The sequence below is a fragment of the Dermacentor andersoni genome, unplaced genomic scaffold (assembly GCF_023375885.2).
Source record: "Dermacentor andersoni unplaced genomic scaffold, qqDerAnde1_hic_scaffold ctg00000041.1, whole genome shotgun sequence".
Taxonomy (NCBI): domain Eukaryota; kingdom Metazoa; phylum Arthropoda; class Arachnida; order Ixodida; family Ixodidae; genus Dermacentor; species Dermacentor andersoni.
In genome coordinates, this window is record NW_027314754.1 from 4,831,696 (window position 1) to 4,837,906 (window position 6,211).

Genomic DNA, 6,211 nt, shown 5'->3' on the forward strand with positions numbered 1-6,211 from the left:
AGATCTCTGGAGCACCAGCTACCGCAGCCACTCAGATCAAGCACTCCAACATGTTTCATTCTCCCGCTACCTGCACGTGAGCCGCCTTTTTCGCCAGCTACGGAGGTGATAGTCGTGACGCTATAGCTCCCCTTCACCCCTACTAGTGCGAAGCGCCACTGAAATATGTTACGGGCACTGTTACAGGCACAGTCATGGACACATTTACGCGCATTGTGATCGCGACGGAAGCTATCCCCGAGGTTTGTGATGTTGGACCCCAGAAGAGTCGTTCTGCGTACATCTGGGTCGTGTTGCTACCGAGCAGGAAGGGCACCAAGAACATCCACGCGGAGAAAAGTAGAGCAGAGGTCAGCGCTGCCCAGAGGATACAGAGCTGGATGCATAAATTCGGATCTTGCGGCGTCTGCTCTTCCTCGCGATCTCGTAGCCGGAAGTGCTCGTCGGGTATTGAGATCGCGTCTTGATTGGGACTCTACGGGTGGTTCGCGGGTGCTGGAGGTCTGATCACCAGCACAATCTCCCGCATATGTAGCGGCGGAGGAGAAAGGGTAGTCGGAGACTCCATGGCAGCTGTTCCGGGCTTGCTCGACGCCCCGACGGCAACAGCGACTTGGGAATGTCTGGCAAATTGTCGAGACGCGTGTGGGCCGTACGGGAGAGGTCTTCGCCGGGCGGTGGTTCTTGCATAGCGGTTGCGACAGATAGCATCTGTGGAGCTTCATAATCGTTGCCACTGTGGATCTATGCATGGTTATCAGGTGATCAAAAAAGTCCCGACAGTCGCTCTCGCAAAGCGTCAACATTTTTGCGGCTGCTTCCTTCAGCAAGTCTTTTTGCGTTGGCGTCAAAAAACGGGAAACCCAGCACGCGGCAACTTTCGTCATGTGCAGGTTGTTGTGAAGTACGTTGTGCACACAACCTGCGCTCGGCGTTAACCTGTTCTACTAATTCTTCAACAGTTATCTGCCGGTCAGAGAGTACTAGACCCTCCATATGCGGCAGCAATCTGTGATTTACCACCAAGCGACGGGCGGCCACTTCATCCTGTCCATCCTGGAAAAGAAAGAAGAACGTGGAACAATTAAAGTTAAGGCAAACATATCATTCGAGGAGGAACGAACGCGAGTGTCCTCCCTGTCGAAAAATAGCTTTGCCGAAGTGGCGTGTCCAGGAGCAGTGTCACGACTGCTGCCGGCGGCTGTCTGACCCTCTGGCAGTGAGGAGGTGGCAACGCCAGCCACCCCCTCGGCGACTGCAGTTAACTCTGCACCGTCATGCAAGCGAGGCTGGTGGCCTCCATGGTTTTGCCTCTCGAGACGAGGTCTTCCCCGCGAACAAGCCGTTCGCACGAGGTGGTGTGCAGTACTCCTCAAGAGGCTATGAACGTGACTCTCAGCCAGACGGCGCAGCCAGCGCCCAAGGAGCTTCCGAAATCTCTCGACTGTTCAAAAAAAAAAAAAAAAAAAGCGCATCAGAGGCCCTGAAAAGGGCTCAGTAGGCTAACTTTCGTTTCTTTAACACACAGAACGAAATTCTTTTTTAATATGGGCGCTCAAATACACCAGTCTAATGTCAGAGGGCTTCTTCAGAATCTTCGTGCAGTCAAAAGACTCATTCGCAAGTTTGGTCCCAGGCTGCTGTATTTTCAAGAAACACACCCCAAACATTTAGAGACTAGTTTTCTTCTACGATACGATATTATTCGTAAAGACCGCGATGATACAGCCGCTTCATCGAATGGTGTGGCTATAATAGTCGATAGTGCTGGCTGCCAGGAATTAGAACTCTGCACGCCCCTAGCAGGAGCTGCTGACCAAGCGGTACTTGATAGGCTAGTCACTATCAGCTGTATCTACATTCCTCCCAATTATCAACTTCATAAAACTGAATTTCAATACTGCATTGAACTTCCTGAGTCATACATAGATGTCGCAAACATAGATGCTCGTAACATTTTGTCGGAAGACTCCTGTTATGGTGGAAGAGGGTGCTTAATAAAAAATTTCTTCTTTTCCTCAGGTGCATGCTGCTCAACAAAAAGGAGCCAACTTACTATAGCATTGCGCACAAGACGTGCTTCTCAGTTGATTTAAGCATAATGTCTAGTATGCTCTCATACCCTACCTCGAAGGGAGCGTTATTAAGTACTCCTACGGAAATGACCCCTTTCCCATAGTTTTAACATTTACAAAACAAAACGAATGCTCCCCACATGTCCCTCAATGGAAGGTTGACTCAGCGAACAGGGTAATCTTCAGGAAAATAACATATTTAGGTCGAGATGACATTGCTGGTTTTAATATAGACGATGCTATTGCTTATGTAACATGATTCATCATGGACACTGCCACAAAGCTGACCCAACAGGCTAACGACCCCAATAAACATCGCATGTTGTGGTGGAACTACGAATGTGGAAAATCTAAAAGAAAACAGAGATGGGGGATTGCTTCGCACACTACGCGAAGCAATCGAAGAGAAATTGCGAAGAGAGATAGTTGGGAGAAGTACCTTTATAAGTTCTTACACGGATGAGAAAAAGATGTGGAACAGAGTAAATAAATTAAAATGCCGTCAGCTTCACTCCCTGGCCTTGGTAAATACACAACGTGATAGCCTACAAAATCAGGCAGACTTTGTAAGTGAACACTTTGAATATATCGCTGGTGCATCGCACTACACCGAACCTTTCCTGAAGTCCAAATGACGCGCGAAGTGGCAGTTCTTTGTGCGCAAATGTGTGCAAAACGAGGCATAGAATCGGCAGTTATATATCCCTCAAATTAAGGCATTTCTCAACTGTTGCAACAACCTGGTGCCATGTGGCGACCGTGTCACTTAAATGATTAGACAGTTACACCTTGAAACACTAAGGACACTCAAGCCTTTTCAATGACATGTGGGCAGCTGGATGTATTCAATGCTATTGGAAGAAAAGTATTACGATCGCCGTACTTAATCTAGGCAAGTACACATCATTAGCAAGTACTTAGAAGTCAATAGCTGTGACTGACTGTCCTTATGAACTATTCGAAAAAATGGTAAACCGGCGCTTGATCTGTGTACCAGAAAGCAAAAAAAGAATTCTAGGCCTCCTTCAGTGTGGTATTGGGGAAGCTATATCGACAATAAACCATCTTGTTAGCATATAGGCTTACATTAGAGGTCTTTTTATACTTTATCAGTTCTGGCTCTCAGTACTTCTATACCTGGAGAAAGCTTACAATACGACATGGCACTTAGTAATTCTCCGAGGTCTTTTATCGGCGGGTGCCCGTCAGAATATATTGAACACAATTGGAAGTTATCTCTCTAATCGCGCATTCCGCGTATGAATAGGTAACGATTCGTTTAGAACTTTCACTCAAGGTGTGCCAGAAGGGGGCGTGTTTAGGTGTACACTCTTTACTGCAAAAATAAATTGCAGTCTAGTGACGTCAGTAGGACGAGCTATCCGATTGGCTGCCGAAGGCGCGTCATCGATAATTTTTTCAACCTAATGGTGAACAAATGTTGTTCGTAATAGTTGGAATGTTAGTTCGTTTGTTTCTATAAAAGGAAAATAACAGGAAGAGAATGCACAAGAACAATTTCTTAGTACACTTAAGCACTTCCGGCACACAGCTCGTGTCGTCTGCTTGTGTTACAACGTGCTCCGTCTTGACGAGAGTTCTGCGGTCAATGTCTGTCTTTTCGTGAGCACCATGAATTGCCTTTGTTGCATTGTGGGCTGCAAACGTAGCGACTGGCAATATGTCAAGCTGCGACATCTTGTCCCTCTGCAAGGCAGCAGACGAGCGGAGTTGGTGCAGCGCATGAGACTATCGGTATCTGATCGGCGCCAGGATTTGCGCGTTTGCGGCCGCCGCTTTACACCGGAGGACTACTTCCACAATAGCATTTCGCGAGTCCGGTATTCTGGGAAACGCAAGTGAGGAGACAGGGCCTGCCGCTTGACCGTGCCGTTTCACGGGATCAGCAGAAGCGCAAACGTGAATGATCTGCATGGTGCAGTCACCTGGTGGCGCAGAGTTCAACCAAACACAGCAGCAGTAACGAAGGGTATGCTTCTTTGCTACTTGTCTAAATTTTTCGCAGGAGCGTAGTCGTTATTATGCTGTCCTTGTAAATGTTTAAAATGTTTTACACTTGGTTACAGCAATATTAGCTCTTTTTTTGACTGGTTAAGCTCTTAGCCAACAGGTGGCTGGACTGCCGTGCAGACCGATCAGGCCGCTCACGTACGTATACGCTAAGGTTGCTTCATCAGCTTGAGTTTATGCCTCCACCCATCCGTCGAAGCGCCAAGCTCGCCTGTGTTTACCAGAATACTAGACACGTTCCTGTGCCTTATTTTTCTAATAATCAGCCCACAACGAGGTAGCCCTCTCACTACGTGTAAGGAAGCTCAGTTAAGAAATAATTGGCTCACTTCTAACCATCACCTAATGTCTGCAGCAAAGGTGCTATCGCCGTAGCAGTGACAGCTGGTCGAATGTAACACATCGTTTATCAAGGTCACAAAGCACGCCCGAGAGACACACCTCCGAATGCACTTCCTTGAACTTCAGGTGAAGTACTCATGGTCGAAGCTTTACGCTGACTCATCAACGTCACAGGATGGCCTGAGCTTTTCGAGGCTCGGACCATTCTTTTTCTGAATTCAATGTGCTGCACCCATAGGCAGTGCTTTTGAAGATTATAGGGCTTTGCGTGCAAAAATTATGATCTGATTATGAAACACGCCGCAATGGTGGACTTCTAAAATTTGGACCACCTGGGGTTCTTTAAAATGCACCTAAATCTAAGTACACGGGCATTATCGCATTTCGCCCCCGTCGAAAACGCTGCCACCGTGGCTGAGATTCGATCCCGCGACCTCGTGCTTAGCAGCCCAATGCCATAGCCACTAAGCAACCATGGCGGTTATATGCAGTGCTGTCGGCTCTGAAACATATCACACAGGTATACAAAATGCCATTTTATTCAACGCCTCACAAAGTGATGTCAAATTCTTGATGTTATTTTGTAAAACTGAAATAAATGCACTAGATTCTCATTAAAAATTTCTGTGTACAGCATACAAGTCTAGCCGGCATGTCGCAACATGATGAGTTCCTGGGCGTGGACGCATCGAGGGCAATTTGCTTACAGACGAAACCACCACATCAGTAGCAGCAGAAAGCAGTAACTCTGTAGCTGTCGCTGCCACAGAGTTCAAGCCTTTCTTGCGAAAATACCTTATGAGCTACTGGCAGCGATCACAAGACACTGAAACTTCTAATAAGCTTAATATTGTTAATCCACGGTTAGGAAATTAGCCACTCAAAACAAAAACACGATGAACTGAGCTCATGTGTCGACTAAGAATTGGGCAGATATATGCACGCATTCGTGCCTCTTGAGTGGCGATGACCCACCTATCTGTGGTATAAGTGTGGCGAGAGGTTGATTGTGCAACACGTTCTGGAATGTCCTACAATAGAAGTTCAAAGCAAAAAAAAAAAATGAACACCTTTCGTTTACCATACCTTCAGCAAATTGAACCCCACTCAGCAATGTTCCTTGGAGATGAACTGATTTTCGATAGCAAATCAGTTGTAGCTTTCGAAATGTTTGTTTACTTCATATCATACATGTAAGTGAACCGTAGCAAAGCCTCATATCGGAGGCTACTGCTACGAACGTACCATTCAGATCACGCGCTCCCCTGCCCGTGCGTACAAGGGCCTGGGTGAGGCATTAGTGCTGCCTGAATATCCCGACATTTTAATCTTACAGTAACTTCGCAACATATAATTTATGTTCATAGTACATCTCACATGTACTAGATTCAACACATATACAGTATATTTCGCGCATTTTACAGCGAATATTTTGGCCTCTGTACAGCCGAATTATACTTATACCATTTGTCATTGACCATACCATCAAATACCTGGTACCATTTCCTGAGGCTCGTTGGCCATTAGTGTCCCTTGCGCCATAGAAGCTCATATATAATTATCATCATTACTCAAGGATGAAGGAGTGTCAAAGATTCGAAAGACATGGAGGGGAAGATTCGGTGGCCTCTACGCCCACTTTTTGCGTTTGTGCCTTTCTTGTGCTGTATCGCCTTTAATGAATTCGCATTTTGCGATGCATTGTGGCGCCATCGTGCGGTGACCACGAGAAACAATTTGGCAGGCGCCGCTGCGCGCCGCGA